Genomic DNA, 26,242 nt, shown 5'->3' on the forward strand with positions numbered 1-26,242 from the left:
ATTTAAGACATAATGACTCAAAGTCATTTATCTAAATTATTTACCTGAAACACAAATGATTAAATGAGTCAGGAAATCTCTTTATAGGAGTTTTGTGGTTTTGCCACAGGCACAGATTCCACTAAAGTCTAGGCCCCATACATTTGAAGACTCTGGACTCAAAACAAAATGAAAAAGGGGGTGTGGTGGTGGTGGTGCCTGGGTGGCTCAGTCGTGGGACTAGGTTTCAGCTCAGGTCCTGATCTCAGGGTGGAGAGGTGGAGCCCCAGATCACATGGGGCTCTGCACTCAGCAGGGAGTCTGCTTGAGATTCTCTCTCCCTCTCCCTCTGCCCCTCCCCCCACTCACGCACATTCTCCCTCCCTCTCTCTAAAATAAACCAAATAAAAATCTTAAAAAAAAAAAAAAAAGACACTGGGTTCATTGTTTCACCTTTGTCACTACTGCTTCTCCACTGACAGCTAATGGAGAACCACATTGCAGGGTCACCTGCTGCTGCTAGTTGTTATTATAGGTGCGAGGCTGACACCATGCTGCCATGAATATATGCATCCAGAACACTTTTCATCTATTGCATTTTCAAACTATAAGTCATAACCTGCTAATGACTTTGAAATCAATTTATAAAACCAACACACATCAGAATATAATGGTGGAATCTTGGAACTCATCACAGAAAGTAAGAATATGTATCATTTGTGAATGTTTTTCAGTTGTGTGTGCATATTTGAATAGAGTCTTTATATATACTATATTTCTTTCTTTAAAGATTTTCTTTATGTATTTGAGAGAGAGAGCACATTCAGGGGGATGGGTAGAGGGAGAGGGAGAAGCAGACTCCCACTGAGCAGAGAGCCAGCACTCCTCACCCCTGCATGGGGCTCCATCCCAGGACCCTGAGATCATGACCTGAAGGCAGATGCTTAATGGACTGAGCCAGCCAGGTGCCCTACATAATATATTTCTTAATACAAGTGGAAAATATGCCCAAAAAAACACTACTCTAAATGAACTTAAAATATATCTGTTGAACTTATTAAATCTAGAGTAAAAATTAAATGGAAGTTTGCAAATTATTAATGTGAGCTTTTTGACTCCATATTCACCCTACTGTTTTTCTTCCTAGGTTTTGTCCTTCACAGTACCATTCTGCTTTCATTTCCTAAATTGTATCTGGATAGCATGTTACTTTTTCTCTTTTCCTCTTCTTCTTCTTCTCCTTTTTTTTTTTTTTAAGTAGGCATATATCAGTCTTAAGAATCTGACTATTGGAGACAACAAAAAAGTAAATAAATTATTGCTCAACTAAAGGTATCATTATAACTTATTGGAGCTGAGGACAAGTGAAAAAGGATGGTCAGAGCCCCCTTTTTTAAAGGAATTTAGGAGTAAAGAAATTTTATCTAGAGACTAGGGAAATGATTCCCTGACAGAAAGGGATAAAAACATTATGAGGTTACTTGAAACTTGATAAATAGGAAAAGGAGAAATAATAGTACCTAGTCCATCAGTATTTAAGGTTTAATGACATCTGAATGGCCTGTCTGCTTCTGTGTTACCTGTCTCAGAGGAAATTCTTTCAGCTGTATTGATAATACAGAAAACAGAAAATCTTATTCTTGCTACATGATTTACGCTGTGTGAGAAACCATCTTTTGTGCTATTTTGCCATTTCTCTCGGTTGGTGACTGAACTATAAAATCTCCTGACTATTTTGTGATGTGAATTCAGAGTGTCCTAAATTTAGTGCTTCCTTTGGGAAAAAGCCTATACAGTCCCTAAAGAATCCTGAAACTACCCCAAGATCTACACGATGTAATTCTTTCCACAAATATATATATATTTTTGTCCTTAACAATTCCTACTGTACTCTGGTTCTTTTCTATAAATGTTCAAACTTAAGAAAATAGATTCTTATGTGTTTCTTACTATGGACCTCAGAACTCCATTTGCTTTTATAAGTTTATCAAAAATGATTCCAAAATAAAGACAGTCAGGGACAATTATTTCATTCAGCAGAATATACTGAACACCAGCACCCTGCCAGGCACAGGGGACACAATGATAAACAAGAAGTGGCAACATTTTTGTCTTTGTGGGATTTACAGAGCAGGAGACAAGTATAGTATGGAGACTGAGGGAGATAGGATTGTCAATGATAAATCCTGATTTGTACTTGTGCAGTCCTTGACTACTATGACAAGGAATGCTGGAGAGAGACCAGGTTTGAGGAAAACAACGGGAATTAGTTTGGGAGCAATTAGAGTGTGTCTGAAGCTTCTATGTGGAAATGTTAAGTAGGCAATTGGGTTGATGGTCTGGAGCAAAGATGGGGAATCAGGACAGGAAACAAAAATGTAAAACTCATTGGTTTGCTGAAGGAAGCAGCATCATGAATGAGATTTTCAAATAAAAAAAAGTGAGAAGGGAAAAGGTTTTCAATGTGTGTTTTGAGGAACTCCAACATGCTCGTGAAAAGTATAAAAAGAAATTCTAGCATGTGTTCCATTTGAAAACACAAATGTATAACATCCCCGAGTACACAATGGAACTGAATTGAGGGCTTATTCCTTTCAGGCTTGTATTATGGCTATTTTCATGAGCCATTATCCTGTATTGTCACTTTCTTGAGATCGGATGTCTTTATGGCTGCACATGTCATAAAATCTATGATAGGGTTTCAATATGTATTTAATCGAATTAAGCAAATGTGTACTTTTAAATTACTTCTGAAATATTCTAGATCATAATCTGTTCATTGTTTTTGAGCCATGGATTCCCTGGGTGAACCAGATAAAGTCAATTAATCAGTTATGTCCCAGTTTCACCATTTATTAAGAAAAGAATAAATAAAACACTAAATATATTATTGCCCAATTTAGACCAATTTATATTACATGAATAACAACAGTGGATGATATTGTCAGGCAGCTGATAAATAACACCTCTATCCCCTCCTAAGCTGAGAACTGTGGTGAATGAAAGAAGGCTACAGATGTGGTGCCTTCTAACAGCTCATTGGGGGGTCTGTGCCCCCTCCTGGGGTATCTGGGTTGGCTTCTGGGACTATGTGATCAACAGAATATGGAGGAAGTTGCCTTTTGCCATTTTCCAGGTCCAGGCCTTAAGAAATAGGTGGATTCCTGTGATGGTTAATGATATGTACCGAATGGACTGGATCACAGAGTATCCAGATATTTGGTTAAACACTATTTCTGGGTACCTCTGTGAGAGAGTTTCTGGATGAAATTAGCATTTGAATCAGCAAACACAGTAAAGTGGTTTTCCCTCTCCAGTGTGGGTGGGCATCTTCCAATCTGTTGAGGGCCTAAATAGAACAAAAATGACTGAGGAAGAAATAATTTTGCCTTTCCTGCCTAAGAGCTTGAGCAGAGAAATCAATCTTTTCCTGCCCTTGGCTCCCTGATTCTCAGATCCTTAGACTTTGGACTGAAGTACACTGCAGGCTCTCCCCAGGGTTCTAGCTTGCAAACGGCAAATCTTGGGGTTTCTCAGCCTCCATAAGAGTGTGAGCCAATTCCTTATAATAAATCTCTTCTAATATATATCTCTCCTATTAGTTCTTTTCCTCTGGAGAATCTTGATCAATACACTTTGACTCCTAGTCTTGTGCAACACTTTATCAAGGAGCTCAGCCACCATGCTATGAGGAATTGCTGGCAGCACTCTTGTGGAACGTTCTAAAGAAGCCCATATAGAGAGAAACCAGCCAACAATCCCAGCTGAGTTCTCACTTGACAACCAACAAACTACCATATTACCAAAGATGTGAGACAGCCATTCCGGGAGTAGATTCTCCATGTTCAGCTGAGCTGCTCTATTTGATATTTGGGGGGCTGAGATGAGCCATTTCCACTGAGTTTTGCATGAATTACCAATTCAGAGGTGGGGCAAGTTACTGTTGTTTTAGTTTTAAGACCCAAGATCTTAAAGTGATCTGTTACACAGCAATAGGTCACTAGAAGAAGAATAAATTGAGATAAAAATAAAATCTTCATATCTGTTAAAGCTGCATTATTGAATGTGGCTTGGCTCTATGGATATAGATTCCTTAATCATATCATCCTCCCGAGATCTAAAGGTCAGAGAGAAAGGTTGGGTTAGCATATCAGATACACATATCTAGAATCACTAACTTCCAAGACTTCAGCCAAGTGGGAGAAAGAGGAGAGTAACTCCTGTTAGAGTCACTTCCAAGAAACATGGTGACAGATGAAACATTGTCCCTTAAGAGCTCATGATTGATAGAAGTTATGCTAATTAAACTAGAAAACAAAACCCTAAATAATAGAATCACAGAGGAGTATGTTTATTGTATCATAAGCAAACACTCAGCATTTTATTTCCACAGTCTTAAGTATAACCCACTAAAAAAGAGACATGATCTTCCTTTTTTTTTTTTAATTTTTTTTTAAGATTTTATTTATTTATTTGACAGAGACAGCGACAGCCAGCGAGAGAGGGAACACAAGCAGGGGGAGTGGGAGAGGAAGAGCAGGCTCATAGCGGAGGAGCCTGATGTGGGGCTCGATCCCAGAATGTCGGGATCACGCCCTGAGCTGAAGGCAGCCGCTTAACCGTTGTGCCACCCAGGCGCCCCCATGATCTTCCTTTTACTTTACATCTTTTTTATTACTTTGTTTAATCAAAAATCACAAACATAGCCAATGGAAATTGGAAATAGGGAATCAGTGTAGAGGGAAAAAAAATGTGTGTGTGTGTGTGTGTGTGTTTCATGTATACGTGGTAAAATAATTTAAAGATAAGTCCTTAAAGAAGAACACAGGTTTGAAAGTAAACTTAGTTATGGTTTTTGTGGCGGTTTCTTCATTGGGTATTTTCTACCCTTTTTTAAGGACTTAAGCTAAAATTTATTTCTACATGATGCTTCTGCAGTTAGCTCTATCCTCTAGCACGTATAAATAAGTAGGCATATATATTTTTTCACTTGTATCTCCTACTTCCAGTGAGACTAATCTGTAGCTATGCCTACTCCCTTTGATTGCATAGAAAGCAAGGTAGAAATGTTTTTATTTATTATTTGCATATTATTGTATAACAATATGTACTTTTGATGTGTTTTACCTCCAAAAAGAGATTTATAAAAAATATTATTTCTTTCACCACAATTATGGTAAGATATATTCTTCAAGAGGTACATTAAGGTAGTCATATTTTAGCTGAGGCTGACACATCCTTCATAATTACCTTTGTTCTATTACAGCACCTTACAAATTAAATTAATTCACACTATTGTAAAACCGAAATATGGGATACACAATCACTGAGCACCAAAGAATTTAAGCTGATATCAGTTTTGTTACCCAAATCAGTCAAATAACACTCCTTTTTTCAAAGAAATGAACATCATCTCTCGTAGAAAACATGAAAAGAGAACATGAGAAGACATGAGCTCACTCCAACGACCTCTTTTGACCCATTCACCTCTTTGACACATAAATATGACTTAGTAAATCATATCCATCAAGAACAACAATTTATCTTTCATTAGAACTTGAATGATTTAAAACAAAATAAATTTAGGCCAGTGATTGACAGTGTTATATTTTTAGTGAAAAGCTATTAGGTTTTCTTTTATTGTGGAAATCAGAAACAAATGCATTGAAAATTATTTGTGTTTTTCATAGAAATTATCTGTGTCCAACTAGTTAAAGCTGGCATACCATCTCAACTAGGGAGAAGTGGCTATAATGACGCCCTCTGCATAAATTTATTCATTTAAATATTGGACTATTAAATTTAATTTCTTTTTTATTTTGAAATTAACATATAAGCATGTAGTCTTGATAATAACTCCTTTATTGTTAAATTTATTTAATCCCACCTATGTTTTTGTAACTAGCTTGAGTGTGACCCAAACACCACCACCACCATTTTCTGACACTTCCACTGATACAGTAAATCATATCAGAAGTTGCACTGAGAAACAAACATTTAAATACATTTATGAGATACATTTACTCACATATTCAATGCCTTCCTTGCAGGGAGAAAAAAAGGGCACAGATAAAAGCATCTAGAGATAAAGTAGGTATGGCACTGAGTTCCTTGCTCAGCAGATCATAGTAAATGTGAGGATTGTAAGGTAAGCTGGTTCCTTCTGTTGGCCTAAAAGTCATACGTGGGAAAAATACCAAAATGATGACCTTGGAAGTCTAATTCAAACTATGAAGGCAAAGCCAGAAAATATCCGTGAGGTAGATAAGACTGAGGGTCAGGCCCAGAGGCTGATTTCATGGGTTGTGGAAACAGAAGTACCAATTCAATGCTTCTCCCCACCAGGTAAGGTAATGCCAGGTAGGTTAAGGGAAGTGATAGGGAACCACTGAAACCCAGATATTGGATCGGGGGCATCTGAAGCTGAAAAATTAATCTCTCCAATTATGTGGGATTTCCCTTTCTAGTCAAAGCAGTCTATCTCCCTTCTGTCTAAAGGAGCTAGGTTTTTTCTACTTGAAAAATCTTTACTCTGCCTCAGCCCTTTTAGGGAGATTAATTAGACCTTTAAGGAGATTCTTCTCAGAACCCACCCTGACAACCCCTCATTTTCCTCCAAGTTCACAATAAGAGTTAGTTCCTGGCCCTTTGTCAATATAACAGGACAAGAGCTGACAGAAAATAGCCTATATACGGAAAAGTTGTATGACATTGTCAAAAGCGATCAACATGAACTTGACAATTATAATGAGACTGTATGCTGAAGGTGTTAGAGAAGGCATACAAAGCATAGAGCCCTATCAGCCTGGACTTACTGACGTGGGTGCACTTACTCAAGCCTCTAGATATAAACTGTTAGCTTGAACCCTGGGAGTGGCTTCTGTATTCTGGGGGAGGGGCTAATTGCTTCACTTCATGTCAATGAAAAGGAAATATAAGCAGTGCTCTGGCACATTCTAAAGAAAGGGTTACACAGGCTCAAAAGTGAGAATATTGAAGTGGATCTGCTGTGTGCAAACTGCTAACTTTACCTACTGGAATGGTTGAATCCAGGAGGGTGTTATCTTCACAAGAGAAGTAGAACATACTTTAGAGACAGGGGCAGAATTCAGGGGTGGCTCCTCTCTCGGTTATATATGAAAATGGGGAATACCCCAAACAGTTTGGGTTCTTGATCTAAATGAGAAGAAGGGGATCATAGTAGGTCTCTACCTACTTAAGTACCATCGTATGGCACTTAAAAACAGAGGCAAAGTGGTCACTAGGATAAAGGGGTAGCAATTAGCAACAAGCATGGTATTCAAAGTGTTTTGATTGATGAGCTCTTTGTAATAGCTAATTGATTCCAAAATTCCTAGAAATGAAATTGATAAGCAGACTACTAAGGTGTTTGACATATTTAAGGGGACATTTGTCTCTAAATGTTGAAATGATGCCTATCATGGTAGAGCGGAGAAAAAAGTAAGATGGAGGAAACGCCTTCCACACTCACATCAATATGCAATATAGGAAACCAACAAAAATATTGCCTCTTGGGGAATGGCAGGGATTAGAACCCTCCACAAAGTGTTGAAAAAATAGGGATGTTGACTTCTCTAAGATCCTCACTAAATTGACTGGTTGACTGGCCCAAGACCAAAATGGATACTGAAAAAAAATTTTAAAAAGACTAGTTTTAACTATCCTTCCAAGCTGCAATATGCATAAAAAATCACCAGGGAATCTTGTTAAAAACGCATATTCTAATTGAAAATGTCTAAGAAGAAGCGTCAGAGACCACATTTCTAACATATTCCCAGTAAATAAATACAAATGCTACTGGTTGCCTGTTACATTTTGAGGAGCAAGAGATCATGGCAAACTTACTATAGTATTGATACCATTGGTAGCTATGGTTCTGGAAAGATTGTTGTTACAGAGAAAATCAGCATGACAAAAATTAATTGTTCCCATTTGTATCCTTAGTATGCTGTCTGATTGGGGAACATGTTTTTTCTACAGGACAAATGACAAAAATCGCTTCTGATGGAGAAAAGTAATGACCTACGGGTAACCTTGTTTCTCCTCCCCCCGCCCCCGCCCCTTTGCTGCTCTGTTATACTCTGTGCCCTGGGCTGCTGATCTGAACAGTCTCCATGGGCTCACTCATACCTGGGATCGAGATGTGGATGGCATCCCCCACCAGGAGACCCAGATCAGAGGGTGGGAGGAAAATGAGGTCGGGTATTCATCCTCTGGTCCAGTCCATTCCAGGATGGCTGCGCGCTGCTGCTTCGCTTCACCAAATATCGCGAGCGCTGTTGAACGGCTCTCTCCTACCAAGGCTGGTGAATACTCCTTCTACCTCCAGGCAAGTTGCCAGAGGCTCTGCACCATGGCCTCACCTTGCACATTTACCAAATCTTTTTAGTTTCCTTTAACCTTGTCCTGCTATTGTAAACTGTCCACTTATTAAAGTCACTTCCTAGGTATCTTACTATTTGGAGTGCAATTGTAAATGGGATTATTTTCTCAATTTCTCTTTCCGCGCTGCTTCATTATTGGTGTACAGAAATGCAACAGGTTTCAGTACATTGATTTTGTATCCTGCGACGTTACTGAATGTGTGTATCAGTTCTAGCAGTTTTTGGGTGGAGTCCGTTGGGTTTTCTGTATAGTTTCACGCTGTCTGCAAGTAGTGAAAGTTCTAATTCCTCCTTACTGATTTGATGCCTTTTATTTCTTTTTGTTGTCTGATTGCTTGGCTAGACTTCCAGTACTATGCTGAATAAAAGTCGTGAGAGTGGACATCCTTGTCTTGTTCCTGACCTTAGGGGTAAAGTCACTTCAAGTATACCAATGGATTGTGTCCTGTGCTTCCTGCAGGGACTCTGATCGATATAGAGTGAGAGCCAGCTTTGAACATGCAGACAACACAACACCTAAGGTGTCAGCAAAGGAACAAGATAAAAGCAACCTGTGTCTGCTCTTGAATTTCCTTCTGAGCAGAGCTGCCTACCCTCCCAGGACCTTTGCTCACCAGACTGTTACATGAAATCGAAATATGTTGCCATCTGTTTGAGGCACTGTGGTTTGTTTGTTTTTTTCTATCTGTTCCAACAGCTTAGCTTGTGCCCTAATTAACAGACCTACTGTGTGTTCAGCACCAAGTAAGGGAATTACACAGAATTTCTCCATAAAACTGACAAAAATCCTAAGAGGTTGCTATTCTTAATCACATTTTATAAATGAGAAAATTGAGCTTCACACACAGTGAGTAATTTGTCCACGTTCGCAGAGGTAATAAGTGACAGAGTTGGGAATTGACCTGAAATCTATCTTACTCCAAACAGTGTAATCTTTCTCCAGCAGGGCACTCCCTCCTTTAGTGGGTTTGCATTGCTCTCTCCAGGTTCCCGTCTCTGTAGCTTCTTCAGAACTTACCTTAATTAACACTTTTCTCCTGCCCTCTCCCCATCTGTGCAATGTTGTGCTCTGGCAATGTTCTGCAAGCATGGACCCTAAGAATTAATCATTAAGCCTGCTCCCCACAATTAGTCGATCAATCTTTTGTGTAATACTGGTCAAAAATAGAAAGCAATAACATACTTTTTTGCAGGATATTAAGGTCTTCAGGAAATTGATTTGCTCCTCCATAAAGTAGAGTCAATAATGATAAGACGAGATACAATTAGATAAAGATGCTTATCAAGGATCTACATCTTTTGCCAGAACCAATGTGAAAGAAAAAGATGTGATTCTGTTAACTTTGGCAGCGGCTTTTAAGCTGCCAACAGGACCCTCATCCTTGAAATGTTTGACAGGAAAAAAATGTATGCTGGCCAAAATTATTTGCTTCACATTTCAAGGACAACATTACAGCATGCTTTTTAATTAGTACAGGCTTAGATCAAGGAAAATCCTCATAAATACAGCATTATAAAGCTTTGGTTCAACTTTTCGGGCTCTCTTTCCTTCTGTTCTCAGTCCTCTTCTTTGCCATACTCTGTTCTCAAGTGTACTTCAAGAATATCTGCAGATACTGTACCTGTTACTAGAACCACAGAGAACATTGATACGGTGACACCTTCAGGATTTGTGAAACTGTCATGCCTAATCTGGTGAGTAGAGATGCCAACATGTATGCAGTTACTTTCTAAGCAATTAGATGAAAAATAGTAAAGCTAGAATTAGAAATAATTAAGCAGATTCTACCCTTCATGCTTTGTATGGCATCACGCTGAACATTTTTACAGATGTTTGGCCATCAGTGTGTATCTGGTAGAATGGATGGCTCAGGGCTCTCACAAAACCAGGAAATAATAAGTCTGATAAATATAAGACATTATTCTTACATCTAAATTTACACTTTATGTATTGGCATAAAATGTTTTAGAAACTCCAGCTGTTTGTAGACCATATTATGAGAATGAGGACTGGATTTTATTAGAAAGGCTGGATTCTGACCCAAACCTATTACATATGGATTTTGTGACCTCTATAAGTATCATTTCCTCGGACTAGGATAGACGTGGGAAAACCTTCACAATTAAAGTTCTTCTCCCAAATGGAGGGGTGTATGACCCAAGGCTTAAGGAAGTGGGTTTAGGGCCAAACATGCAGGTTCAAATGTTGGCTCTGACACTGACTCCCGGAAATTCTCATATCTTTACTCTCTATCAATTTATCTTTACTTGAGCATGTCCCTCTGCTGTTATTGACAACATTTTTTGATATATAGAGTTTTTCAAACAGAAGACAGGGCTAAGAAAGTGACTTCAGGATATTATCTTATTTTGGTTCATTTAGATTTTCAACAAATACTCTATGAGTTACTTTGTGACAGATCCTGAGATTGATATCGGTCTCAAGTCTATGAGCAATTAGAGTGAATGTCTAAAATCAAACCCACAGGAATTTAGTACATTTCCACGCACAGGCTGGCCATGTGGAAGTTCTTCCTAAAAGGATACAGTATCTTGATGCACACCTCAGTAACATAACAAAAGATGCCTTTGCTGCTCTCATCACTTGGGAAATTCCAAAGGTTTTAGGAGATTTGTGCCAGACATTAGATGAAGATCAAGTATATATTTCCTGTTATAAATTATGATACCACACTACTGAATAAGTTTCTTTAATAATTCTAGGACTATTTACCTTCAGAACTTTTATAGACTTTGGTTTTATAAGTTAATTTTTTTGAAATTTCTAATTTATTGGCCTACATTTTTCTATTATTCTCATTAAATTTTAATGTTAGATATGTACATGTGCCTAATTTTTATTCCAAATATAAATGATTTATACTTTGTTCCCCCTTCTCTCTTAATCAATCCTATTCATTGTTTAAAACTGCCTATATTTTTGATCATTTCAAAGGATCAACATTTGATTTTACTTTTGTTGTTTTTAATTTACATATAGTTTTGGTTCTAATTATTTAATTTCAGACATTTAGTTCACCATCAGCTTGTTTTTCTCCTTTTAATATTTAAGATTACATATTTTCTTCTAGGTGTTTTTTAGCTGCTTTCCTCCCACTTTAATGTGCAATATTTTCAAAATCATTTCAATAGTTAAATTTCAAATTTCTACGGTTTCTTCTTTGACATGTATTATCTAGAATTATTTCTGTATCTAATTTTTATTTATGTTTAGTTACTGACATCAGATTTAATTGATTTGTCTCAAAATATTGCATTTGCTCAAGCAATATTCATTGTCCACTACATGCCAGGTAATTATCTTCATGTACGCATATGCTAGTGAACAAATAAAAACTTTGCCTTCATGAAACTACTTACATTCTGTTGATATTGATTATTTGTTGAAACTTGATTTTATAGCCTAAAATATCTTTAGTTCTTATAAATGTTCCAATGTACCTGAAAAGAGATCATATCACTAATTGTTGGCTTAGGGTTGTGTAAATGTCTCATAAACCAAGCTTGCTATTGTGTTTTTCAAATTTTCTATCTGTGTAGCATTTTTTTGGTTTACATTTGAAAGAACTAAGTTGGAATCTTTCATTATGTTAATAATGTATTTAATAAGTTCTCCCTGCAGTTTTATCAATTTCCATTTTATGTATTTTCAGGATATTTTATTAGCTTCATGTGTTTATTATTTTATAACTTTTTGGTTAATTGAAAATTATATATAAATAATTCAAATTTTTAGCTAGCATTCCCTTGTATATCTTTTTCCTTTTCATTATTACAGTTCTTTGTACAGCTTTTGGGATTTGTTTCTTATAAACAACCTATAACCGACCTTTTAAAAATCCATTCTGACAACTTCTTTTCCTCAACTTAGATCAATTGCATTTATTGTGTTTAGTAATAAATTTGAAATTATGCCTCACTTTACACATTCTCAATTTCTCTTGCTGCTTTAAAATGGATTTTTTTTGCTTTCTTATGGGTTATTTCACGGTTTTCTTCTTCTTTACAGTTTGGAAGTTACATAAACTTTTAATTTCCTAATAATATCTCCTCAATTATTTTTCTCATGAGCTTATGAGGGTATAAAGCTTGCATATTAATCGGATTCCCGAGCAATAAGTCCTTTAGCATATGAGCTCGGCAGATTCTCACTGCTTTATATGCTGTTGTTCTCCATCACTTCAGTTTTATCCCCTTTTGAGGTCCTATTAATTACCCAGCATCTTTACTATTTTGTAATAATGATGTTTGCTTATATTTACATGTTTGCTTCTTGGTGTTTCTTTTTCTTAATTTTTCTTTTCCTTTTTTTCCTTTTCTTTCCTTGGCCCTTTTGAGATTTCTTTTGCTTTCTGAAAGCCTCGTAATGCAATAAAAGTATCATTTTATTCAGGGTCTACTTGTATCAAGTCCTCCATAGTATTGTAAGTGGAAATTGAATGGTTTCTGTTATGAGATTTCAAAAGAAGTACAAGTTTGCCTGATTTATATACTGGCTACCAGATGTTGTTAAAAGAAAAGGATCCACAGCTAAAAATAGGAAACAGTTATTGTTTAAAAATCACTGCTACAGGGGGCGCCTGCGTGGCTCATTGGTTAAGCAACCAACTCTTGGTTTGGGCTCAGGTCCTGATCTCACAAAGGGCTGTGCTCAGTGGGGAGCCTGCTTGAGATTCTCTCTTCCTCTCCCCGTGCTCCTCCCCAACACTCGCTTCCCCTCTCTGAAATAAATAAATCAGTTTTTAAAAAAATCACTGCAACAGACTATTCTGCATATTGTCATGTGATTTGCAATGGAAGGATGAAATCAAAGTGCATAGCTTCAGATGTAGGCTGCTAAAACTAAATTTTCTTATAAAAATTAATTTGTGTTATATTTCCATCTTTGAGCTTTAGTTTTAGGTGTCCTGAATTAGCTTTGATTTTCTGTAATCAGGATTATCTTTTTCTTTTTCAGCTTTGTTGAGGTATGATTGACAAATAAACATTGCATGTATTCACACTGTGCAACGTGATTATTTTAAGGTGTGCAATGTAATGATTTAATATACATACACATTGTGCAATGCTTACCGCAGTCAAGTTAATTAACACATCACCTCACTAGCTACCATTTGTGTATGTGTGTGATGAGAACTAACTTAAAATAACGAAACTCTTACCCTCACTTCACGCTTAGTTTTCCTGTTCTTTTCTTCAGTTGACAAGAACTGCATGGACAGTGGGGTTTCAATAACTCTTTTTTCTTAAATAGTTAATGATTTACTTTTACCACAATCGAAGAAGCAAGAAGATTCTACTTTAGGATTTTCTGTTTTTCAGGAAGTTTTATTCTTCCTTCAGGGCGTAGAGAGCCATCTTTTAAACTTCAGAAGTCTTAACTTCAGTGCAAAGATTAAAAGGAAGGATGGAATGTCAGAAGCTTCTCAAAATAAACAAGTCTTCCAACTGTGAAGACAGTCTTAATCCAGGATAAAACAGCCATAGATGGAATAAATAACTTTATATTTATTAAAATTGTAGAGGTGTATTAGTTACTGACTGTGGCCAATAATATAGCCCCTTAAAGGTGAATCCATACGCTTAGGTTTTTGTTTTTGTTTTTCGTTTTTTTTAAGAGAGAGGAAGAGAACTCAGGTATGTGTGATGCGGGGGTGGGGGGGCAGGGGGAGAGGGAAAGAGAGAATCTTAAGCAAGCTCCATGCTCCCTGTGGAACCCAATGTGAACCTTGATCTCATGATCCTGTGATCATGACCTGAAGCAAATCAAGAGTAGGCTGCTTAACCTACTGAGCCACCCAGGAGCCCCTTAAGTATTTTTTATTTAATGTTTTGGTAGCTATGCATAATATAGACAAGGCCTATACTCAGAGGGGAGTCTGTTCTTCCTGTTTTAAAATAATCTGAAAAATTTTCAGCATTTTTAGCATATATGTTTTTATCCCCTGAGTGCCTCGAAAAGATCAAACAGGAAAAAAAAAAAAAAAGAAAGAAAAGAAGAGCAATCAATAATCCAAGTTAGTTCTCTTAAGAGATAAAGTTTTAAAAATACTATTTCTATTTCCCAAGATGATGGGTTTGTTTAATTGTTTGTTTGTTTTAAAATTACTTGGTGCTATCCTTAAAGGGTTCTAAGTCATGACTGTTCTGTTGCTTCTGTTTTTGAGAAAAGCATTGACCTGAGAATCAGTAGACTAGTTATTGTTGCTTTATGAACTGCTGTGCGAGAGTATTTATAGTAACTTAGAAAATAAACAAGTAGCTTTTTAAAAAAAATTTTCCTATCACAGATAATATTCCAGATCTTTGTTAATTAGAAAATACAATCTAAAAACAGATATGGTTAGGAAAACTCATGGCAACTCATCTCACACTGCAAATATAAAATTCATTTGTTGTTTTAGTATGTTTTAATTAAATAAAAAATCTTCACAATGAATAATTTTTTCATTTTTAAAAAATTGAAAGACATTATATATTTTGAATAAACAAAGACATGGATTAGGAATTATCTAACATTATATCCATAAATTTTAGCTATATATTGTGTTTGAATATTAATATACCTCTAATATACTATTGTAGATTTTCCTCGTATTTCTTACATCCATCATGACAAATATCTTAAACAAAAGCGCTTTGATAATTTTTGCCAGACTTGTTGAGATTCTTGTAGATGTTGTATTCATTGTCTATTGTTACGTAACACACGTTACCCCTAAACCTCATTGCTTTAAACAGCAGTGTTTATTACCCCATAATTTCTGTGGGTGAGGAATCTGTGCGCAGCTTAACTGGGTCCTATGGGTCTCCTTCATGACTGCAGTCAAAACGTTGGCTGGTGGCGTAGTCAAGTCTTGACTGGGGAAAGATCTGCTTCCAAGTTCACTCATGTGGATGTTGAAAAGATTCAGTTCCTTATATGGAACCTCCACTGGGACCTCAGTTCCTTGCTGGCTATGGCTGGAGGTCATCCTCAGTCCATTACCACATGGGTCTGTCTCTTCATGGGAACAGCTTGCAACATTGGCAGCTAGTTTCATTACACCAAACAAACAAGAAGCAACAGAGAGAGTATGCAAGGGAGATGGAAGTCAAAATCTTTTCTAACTAAGCCCGGACACGGCCTCCCATCACTTTTGCCGTATTCTGTAGAAACAAGTTACAAGGCCCAGGTCACATTCAAGAGGAGGGGATGACACAAAGACGTGGGCACCAGGAGGCTGGCATCCCCGGCAGCCGATTCAGTCGCTGCTGATGATACAGAAGTTATGATGCTTCCCCAGGCATTTCGTAGGGTTGTAAATTTAAAATCACAACACGGTTTGGTCTACATAATACCCATCGTTTTTAGTTCAACAATCCAGATGTTACCAAATTAGTTGAATCTTAGGCCTGTGAAAATTTTTAACAAATCGACTCTTTCTCCTTTTACTAGGGGGACAGCTGGAAATTACCTTCTAACGTAGTGATGGGTTAACCTTCAGGTAAGGCGGGATCACCAAATTCCTGTTGGAAGTTTAGGCTATTATATGATTGCAAATGCCTCCACTTGGAGGGACTTGTTTGAGAGAGACATTTACCCAGTATATGCCAGTATTTGGTATGCTCACTTGATACATCTAGGACAAGGCCATTTTTTTTCCTGATGTTATAGATCAAGGGGATGATGATCTTATTTGCTTCCTTTAGGACAAAATAAAGGAAATTAAACTTCTCACTCACTCCTAGGTAAGAATTATTGCTATAATGGATTTAAATTGATCATTCAACTAAGATGTGCTGGTTCCTCTCTAATGGTTATGTATCACATAGGAAGGTATTCATTTTTACATATCATATATATATATATATATAGATATATATGATATATATATAGCCTATCATTATATGTATGTAATCACCCATATATTTGTAGTCCATTTCCATCAATAATGTTTTTGTGGCAATTCATTTGTTTCCTTTTTATGAAATTCACTTCTGGCCTGTAAACAAAGTTATTAACATATTAAATAGCAGATTCCCTATTTATCCATCTTGATCTTCTTTCTTTTGCTACTGGTTTCCTTTCAATGAATCCCAAATCCTTTTCACCCAAATGTGCTCACTGGTTTATACATTGATGCTAACTAAGTTTACTTTTGTTTTCTTCTAATTTCAGTGATTAATTAGTTTAAACAAATTCATTATGGAGAGGTCAGTGAGGCCGACATCAAATGTAGTTAATAAACGGTTCATAAACAAAAGGAAAAGTTAGCCGGCGAATTATGATTTAAATTTCTTGCTTCCTATTGTTCCCATCAGAAAAGCCTGTGATAGGAGATAGCAACAAGCCTCTCGCGCACCACACGGTGACTCTAGTTCTAATGCTGTGTTGTGGACTTGAGATGTGCTAAGACAGCAGATCCTGTGATCTCCTCCCAAAAAAACCCCCAAAAAACAAAAAACAATTATTATTATGTGAGGTAATGAAGGTGTTAATTAGCTTGACTGTGTTGTACACCTTAAATATATACAATTTTTGTGTGTAGCTGCTGGGGGAAAAACACTCAACTGAACTCTGAAATAAATGGTTATATACATATGAATCGGTAAAACTTTTTACTGTATTATGAGTTTATTTTGCTACTGTTCCGCAAAATAAAAGGAACTGTTTTTGTATCTTATTTTCCGTTTTTCTTAGACCTTATGCTTATTTGAAATGAAATGATTTTTTACAAATATCTGGAATAAGATGCCAAATTAATTAAAATATTTCAGTCAAACAAAAAATAAAATCAAGATATGGCCATAATAAAACATTTCAGTGGAACTGCAATTTCTCACTGAAAAAATATTCCTCCCAACCCTGACACATCTGTTAAGGCTTCTTAGGTTCTGATTTTGTATTTACTGTTCGAGTATTGTCTCTCCCCTTGTTTGTACATTGCTAACGTACAGCAGCCTTGCTTTGGTTTTCAATAATCCAAGGATATTCCAATTGTAGTCAAAATGTATTAAGTTCTCACTGGGAGAAGAGCATTATGCTGGGCAGTTTGTAATCCTATTCACGAAGTTAGAGGAAGTCTGGAATTCTAAGGCTGAATGACTGTGTAATGAAAAGAAAATTAAGATACTAAACTCCATTACGTTTATATACATAGTCACTTCTATATATACATATATATCTCAGCTGTTTAAATATTCTTAAGATTAAAGTATAAAAATTTGAGCAATAGCATAATGACTTATTGCAAAATGTATAGTTAATAATCTAAAGGGGTGAAATGAGCGTGAGATTTGAATAAACTCAGTAGTAGTGACAGAAAGAGGTGTTCACTTGAACTCTCTGCAGAGAATCATTATGAAAAATAGCTAATATTATGTAAAGCATCAGGAGCAGAAATAAAAATGTGAAGTTTATTTAAGAAATACTACCATTGGAAAGGCTAAAGATCTGGATTTGGAGTTTTCTGACCCAAGCGCGCTGCTTACCATCCAGGGCTTTGGATGTGAAACACTGGAGCAGAAGCCTACAGCCTTGTGGTTTGATTTGAAAAATGAGAAACCAAACAAAAAACCTGAGCTCAAGACTGATGGATCATATGAAATAGAAAGGGAAACATCCTGGTAGCAAGAGAACTACAGAAGGAATAAGACTCAGAGTATAAATATGAAATTCTGCCCATATCGTTGGCTAAAGGTAAGCTAAGTATGTGCAGGAAAAACAATAGGGGGTCTGGTGGGAAAGTAAGCAGAAACCGAAATATAATCTGTTCTTAAAAAAGCTGCAAGATTTGTAAATTTTCTGCTTCACAGAGTGAAGCTTAGTAGACAGCTAAAGTCATATGTGCTCAAACTGTCAGTGGATATCGTCCAAGGCTAGCAAAGCAGCTGGAGATTAATTGGACATTCCTAGAAGCAAAGAAACAGAGGGTGATCCCGTGTATCTGAGTGTAATCCCTGCTCCAAACCTTGGCTGACCACCAAGTTACACAAGGACCAGGCTAAAAATACAATAGTAGGAAGACAGAAGAGAGAAAACGTATTTAATCCCATGGGAGAGGGTTTTCCGATACCATCTAGGTGAGTTAACAGGTACTTGAATAAGAAAGCATCAATGATTAGAATAATAAAAGATAATTTAGAATCACAAAAAATTATTATCAACAAAGTTCATTTTTTCCCCCCAAAATTCCTAGACATGAATAGAGAGAAGAAGATAGAGAACCAGATTTGGGGTTGATTAAATATGTTGCCTAATTTATAAGGCTACCACCCCATGCTTTTCTATTCCCTGGCTGTATCCTGGCACTCTGGAAAGATGGGTCCAGAACTAGGTCTTGGGTAATATTAATATAACATTTATGAACTGAAGAAGCAAAAAGTACTGCCGACAGATGATGACCAGCAGAACTGCTTGAGCAGATAGTCTTGCTCCCGTCAGGCAAGTTAGACTTGATGGTCGTATTGAGAAGGAAGAGAAATAGGATAAATTGGAAGTGAGACTATGCTCCATGGCAGCTTAAAGGCTTTAACTTGTGTGTTGGGTTGAAATGAAACAAGAATAGTGATTGCAATGCTTAATGATTCCAGCAAATTAAGAATTTCATATAAATAGCATTTTATGTTGTGCTCGATAATATTTTGGAAATTTTAGATAATCAGTATGGTTTGGAACACAGGAGGATTTTAACTTTGGCCATATTACAAGTGTTCCTTCTCCTGTAAAATCATAAGACAGATAAAATTTCACTACTTTTGTCCTTGAAGCATGGAAGTAGCTAGTCCTTAGACACAAGCTGCTTACTCTTCAGGGCTTTGATTAAGGAAAATAATAGTTGGATGTCAAACGTCTGTGCCTGAAATCAGGATAAAGGATGGTAGACAGAAGCAGTTACCAGGTCCTGCCCATGAAACACATTGGCTGCTCTTCCCAAAACTATGGGATTTCAGACACACAAACAATCAAAACAACAGAGAAAACTTCACCAACAGGAAAATTTGAAATCAATGCAGGCAATTCATTCTTAATTTTACCCTATAGAACGTTTACCATGGAATGAGCACCCGGAGGTGTTCAGCGCTGGTGTGTCGGCTACTGTTCCTATTCCGCCACGTAGACAAGATAACATCCTGGCCACTGGCCGTTAGTTGGCTTGTGTGTCGTGCTTGGCCAACGGGATGTGAGCTGTGGTGTTGTACACCACACGCCAGCAGAAGTTTGATGTGCTCCCAGTGTTTGGAAGTTCTGTGGGTCTTGTTCCCCCCCCACCTGTTCCCCATCTCAGATTTTCCTCTGCCATGAGAATCAGCACAGCCACCCGCAGCCCTTTGTAAAAGGAGCAGGACGCAAGTGCTTGTGGTGGCAAACCCTGATTTTGAGGACCGTTCGTTGCCACAGTAGAGTTTCAGAGAAACGGCTTTGGCTAGATCTCCATCGCGCCGTGCCTTGTATCTTCATCTCACTGTTCTTGCACAGTTCAGTTATTTAGAGCATGAGAAAGACAAAAGAAAGCCCAGAAAACTACTGAAAACATGCTCTCAGTTCTAGAAGTAAGGGGAAACAGCCTTGGAAGCATCAAATCACTCACAGCAAACATACACTTGGCTAAACCTTTAAACGCCTGCTAGGGTGGGAATTGGCAGCCATTTTTGCACTTCCTTTGCTACACCAGGTACGGTCACATGTAAGGCAACTGTCTCTCCCAGTCCCTCCGATCCTCCTGAGAAGGCTAGGCCCCAGAAATTCGTCCACCCCGGCATTAATCAAAACGGCCACGGAGAGCTCCTGTCTTGCAGATGTGTGCCCATGATCTACTGCTCTCCTTTTCTCTGCCTTTGTCTGTCTCTGACTGTCTCTCTGTCTCTCTCTCTCCTCCCAACATCAGGACCTCACAAATTCTCCTTGCTGGTGGGTCCCACCCACCCTTCCCCATATGTCCGAATGAGTCACAAACATATGAATTACCTGTGGTCACAAGATTCAGTGCATGTGTTTTGACATTATTCTTTTAAAGGGGAGAGAGCAGCAGTTGCTGGTCTGACATAACAAGATGTTATTCTTCTCTTCCACTCTACCCTCCCCATCTAGCAGAATCCATTCCTCTGTTATGGCTGAAGTTATCCCAGTGACCACCAAGAACACACAAGGGAAACAAACTGCTACGGGTAGAACTTTAAATGAGAGGAAGAGAGATGTCAAAAATATCCTTCTCGGAAAAGCAGCCTTATCTATTTTGAATGTGCGTGTATGTCTGTGTGTATTTGTCTGTGCATGCTCATGTGTTTTTCGGGCTGTGAGTGTGTGTGTGTGTGAGTGTGTGTGTTTGTGCGGAAGGTACGTATGTGCTTAAGGATGAAGGCACTGGCATCAAAGAGCCTGAATTCAGTTCTGGGCTCCGTGATTCCTCACCGTTGGAGTGCGAGTATGTTATCCATGGCTTTGTCTCATTCTCCTAATCAGGAAAAAAAAATGAAAAATAATCATGTTACTTACTGCTTAGGTTCTTGGATGATTAAGTAAATCCATGTAAAGCAGTTAAACAGAAACAAGCACACTCTAAGCTTTACGTAGGTAGGAATAACTATTGTAGGATATGTCTGTCTTTTGAAATATGTATCTAGGAGTCACAGAATCACCCATGCAGCTGCAACCAGAAAAGTTAATGCACTCATAGAATAGAGTCACCACCTCCCATTAGGATTTTGGGAGGACACAAAGTCACCCATAGAAGGTCAGGGAATGGGTACCATATTGTACTGCAGGGAAACGCAGATCAGGTTGTTTAGACTGCATCTTGTCTGGCCAAAATTATATTTATAGCATCTCCTGCAACCCAATTTACCAAGACAGAAATCTACCTGGAGTGTTTCAGTCAGTATCCTACTCATGGAAAGGAGATACATTTGGCTGGAGTATCCTCTGTTTGCAAAATAGTTTTCAGGAACCTGCAGGAGGTGACCCTGGATTCAAGGATTCAAGATCATCACTGCGTCCTATAAGAGATACAAGTAACTATTATGAATCTTCCTGTCTATGTTATCATCCAGCCCACATTCCATATGGGGCTTATTAAAGACTTTGTCAAGTGCATTACTGGTTTGGAAATATATCATTCTAAATGCTAATGTGGGTGCAGTAAGAAAGATACTTTCATATATTACTGGTGTAAGTGAATATGGCTACGAACTTTGGAAAGTAATTTGGCAACGTGAGTTAAGGGTCTTAAATTATTCATACTGCATAAATTCCACTTCTATAAATATATTCTAAGGAAATACCAGAGAAATTGACAACCCTGTTAATAATAACATTATTTGTAAAAGCAAAATGGGGAAAAATTCAATGATCAATAATAGGAGTGAATGGAATGAATGCATTATGGTGTAGTCATAGATAAAATATTTTGCAAAAATATCAACTATAATTTAAAAAATTAATGACATGGAAAATGTTTATGAAATAATGGTACTTGAAAAAAAGAATCAAGACCAAACACATATAAAGCGTTAATATTTAAAATAATATACATAGTTTACATTGATGCATTATCCAATAAGAGAATAGATCTTGGAAAAGTATTTAGCAGCAGATTAAAAATATTTATGTCTGAATTCCTGGATTCTGAGTATTTTTCTTCTTTATAGTTCTTTCTGTTTTCCAAATTTGGGAGTGTGTAATTTTTTTTTTTCAGAAAAAAGTAGTATTTGTAGAACTTTGCTGAAGTTTAGATTGATAAACTCTATGATGGTGGGTTTGACTATTGTTTGCAAGCAAATTATAATTTGAAATGAGTTTAATTCTTCAATAGTAATTCTAATTAAATTCCTTTTGGTTTCTTTTAAGGGCTTAATAACCAGTCACTTGAAATCATGGTTCCATGATACCATGGTACCCATGGTTCCACACTCAGTGCATTGGTGTATCCTTTGTAACATCTGTCTCCAATAAAAACGTATTTCCCTGTCTACTCACACCTCAAATTTTTCTTAAACAAGATAGGTTTTTGTTGTTTTTTTTCATATGTCTCTTTTCTTATTCAGTTAACATTTTTCTTAATTATTATTTGTATTCTATTTTTTATAAAGCACATGAGTAAGTATAAGGTAAAGATATTTTACTTGGGGTTGCTTATCTAACTTTCTTTCAGTAATTTATGCATAATAATCTTTAAAGCAACAGAGTTTACTTCAAATGTATTCCCTTTTCTCTTGGTTATTTCTAGTCTGATTACCACCAATCTTGTGGGATATTTAAAAATTCTAAAAGGTAAAATGAAAATGTTCCAGTAGATTGTTTCTCTTAATTATTTTTAGCAACCACGTTTCTAAAGAAATCTTAAGTTGATAGGAGAACTCCAGCATACCAGGTAGGGGATATTCTAACCGGAGAAAGGAGAATAATTTGGAATTTACCACCCTCATCTCCTTAATTACCACAGCACCTACCACCGGGATGCCTAGAGATACCACCAAGAAACTGCAAGTCTGTAAGAGCACAGTAGGAAATCAATATGCTAGAATATTCTGTGCATATGTAACACCAGAGTTTTTCTATTTCACATTTGAAAATAAATTTCGCTGTTCTGCTTTTCTGTACCATCCAATAAACACATATTTCACTCTTTTCCTCCTCCTCTGCTCATCCGTTATTTCTAAAGTCCAAATGAATGATTTCAGCAGAAGCTGTGGAGTCAAAAGACAGTTACTGAAAATTCGGTGTCACTTTACAAGGAGTTGTTTGATACACTGTTTCTAGTAGCTTATTGTTTGCACAAGCGTGCATTCTACCATGATCAGAACTATGGAAATGTGCACAACATTTCTAATAATAGGCCTTTGAAACATAAAATTTTTTTTTATCACCTGAGTCACAGAAAAAACCTTGAGAAAGTTTTCAAAAGAAAGAGATGTATTTCGATGCTTACAGTCAATTAACTTTTTATGTTTTGTCCAAAAGAGCACAGATATTAGGAAACAGCAGAGACTATCTATGTCACTTTATTTTTTTTTTAATTTTTTAAGATGTTACTTATTTTAGAGAGAGGAAGAGAGAGCACATGTGAGCGGCGGGGGGTGGGGATGGGGGTTGGGCCTTGGGGCAGAGGGAAAAGGAGAGAGAGAATCCAAAGCAGACTCAGCACTGAGCAGGGAGTCCTACCCGGGGCTCAGTCCCTTGACTGGGAGACCATGACCTGAGCCAAAACCAACTCAAAGTCTTAACCAACTGAGCCACCCAGGCACCCCAAGAATATCTATATCACTTTAAATGATTTTAGAATGACACACGTATGTCAGAGATGGTTATCTAACTGAAATTGCACAAATCGAAATTTAGTATTTAACCTCGGTTAGGAAAATCTCTGGACTTTTCCTAGAATGACAATTTCTTATATAACGAGTTTAATGCATTAATGTTTACAAGATGAGAGACCTTAAGTAGTTCACAAATATTGTTTTAGTTTATGTAAGAATATTAAAATATTTGTAGATCTTAAAACTAATTTGAAGAAAACTTCCTATAAAATGTTTGTTAGAAGCTCTACTCCTATCTACATATCATGTGAAAGCTTCCAAAATTAGTAGAATATGTATTTGCATTTTATTAAAGAATTTCTCAAGATTTCTGCAGCATTTATTCTTATTCAAAATATAGCCCATCTAATATTACAAGACTTCAGAAGTCAAGCCTCAAAACATGCTAAAGAATAAATATATTATAATTTGATGCTGCCAGGACTCCCACACCACCACCACCAGAGTAAGTTGGTCCAATCTGAGCAAATTGGTCAAATGCATATATAAATATGATATAGACATAAATATAGACAGATGAAGGTATAGATACAAGTCGATGCTCTAGAGTGTTTGCAAACAGCTACAGAGCAAAGTCAGATGATGCTCAAGAACAGCCATTACCAAAGGCAGCTGACATTTATCAGTTTATCTGTCCAGCACATCCTTCACTCCTTTTAAGAAACTTCCCATCCCCTTTTCCACTTGAAATCGCCAGATCCATCCTCAGAGTTACTATGGGAGTCTCACAACCATAGAGGGGCACTCAAGCTTTTGGACATACTTGACTTATCCAAGAGTGGACAACTATTACAGCTCACCCAATAATCATCCTTCCCTGGAAACAGCTAAGAAAGAGGACTAAAATGTCACTCCCACAGAGTGCTCCCAGGACATGGAGTAAAGAGCTATTTATGGAGGACGTTTTTCTTCTTTCTGTGAACTTCAGACCACAGCAAACAATCAAAGCAAAATAAGTAAACACATAAATGTGAGATAAAGAATAAAAAATATAAATTATAAAGATGGATAACAAGTAGTATAGAGAGACCAAAAACAAAACAAACAAAAAAATACAAAAACAAATGCAAAAATCTCAACAGAGTTTGATTCCTGATTCCTGTTCCCAGTGGAATTTTTGTCCATGTCTTCCATGAGACATACTGCTACCCTTATTTTTATTTTGGCTAACTAAAGTGGGTTCTAGTTTCTAGCACCTAACAAGTTTGGTCTTAAATATCAGTTCTGAAAATTAGTACTATTGCTGCTGAATATAGAATATACTTTTAAATAAAATTCTCTATGTTATTGCATAAAAGCAAAAGCAGTGTTATCACTTTTCATTAGTTAAAATTTTAAATGTTAACATTAGTTTGAAGAAAAAAGATGTTAACATATGAGCAAGATACAACATTTGAACGATACACGCTTGCCAATTTATTACGTGCAAAGCTATGTTCACAGCAGCATTCTACATCACAGCAAAAATTGAAAACAATTCAAATATCCATAAATAGGAAAGACAATGATATATGAACATAATGGAATATTAGGCAGCAGTCGATACCCAAGCTCAGCTGTAAGCAATAATACTGATCAATCTTAGCAAAATAAAATTGACTCAAAAACTCTTAAAAGATTATGTATGACATAATACACTTTTGAAAATGTGAAAACTAAAGCATGAACCTACATTTGGGCAATACATAGAGATAAAATAGAGCCCTAAAAAACGGTAGATAAGGAAATGATAATCATGAGATTCAGGAGAATGCTTAATCAGGTTTAAGGAGGCAGAGCGAAGGGTTGGGAAGCGTTTGCTTAGTTGTGGGCTAGTAAATATCCTGCTTTAGGAGTTGTTACTGAAAGTAGCATATTGAGTAAATGAATAAGTAAAAGTGGGCCGTAACTGAACCACAGACAAGAGTGTTTCAAGAGCCAAGAGTGACTGTTAATCTATTGTTAGTCGGATCTTCTTAACAGATACAAAGAATACATTATTACAAAGTGTGTTAACAATTTTAGACAAAGAAATGGGGTTCACACATTTTAAATAATTTTCATCAAATATTACAGAACATTAAAGCATGGAAGTTTTTTTAATGGAAAAGTCTCTTGTAACCTGTTTTTTGTGTTTCAAATAATATTTTAGAATTGGTTACACCATCCCATGTGGGTTTGATGCTGTAATGTGTGAGGCACATTTTCCCAATAAAGCTCCCAGATGAGATGAAATAAGGATCAGGTGGCTATAATGAGAGGCGGGCATGAGCAATGAGAAGAGGGTGTGTCTACTTTTCTCGTCTATCTAGCTCCATTATTCATGACTGTGCCTCTGAAAATGGTTTTTCCGTTTAGATGGCTGTAAAAGCCAACATTTTATTCAGCGTAGATTGGATGATATTGAACATGAACTGTGAATTGGTAATTTATGCACTGGAGACATGCTTGAGAATTATGAGCAAGGTGACCCGATGGTATTTCTGAATAATTGGCTCCCTCACTTCCCAGGAAATTTCACCTTTATTACCTCAGCATGATACTTTCCATCTTAGAGCTCA

This window comes from Ursus americanus, chromosome 19 (assembly GCF_024610735.1).
Source record: "Ursus americanus isolate L20-20 chromosome 19, mUrsAme1.1.p, whole genome shotgun sequence".
In the NCBI taxonomy this organism is placed as follows: Eukaryota; Metazoa; Chordata; class Mammalia; order Carnivora; family Ursidae; genus Ursus; species Ursus americanus.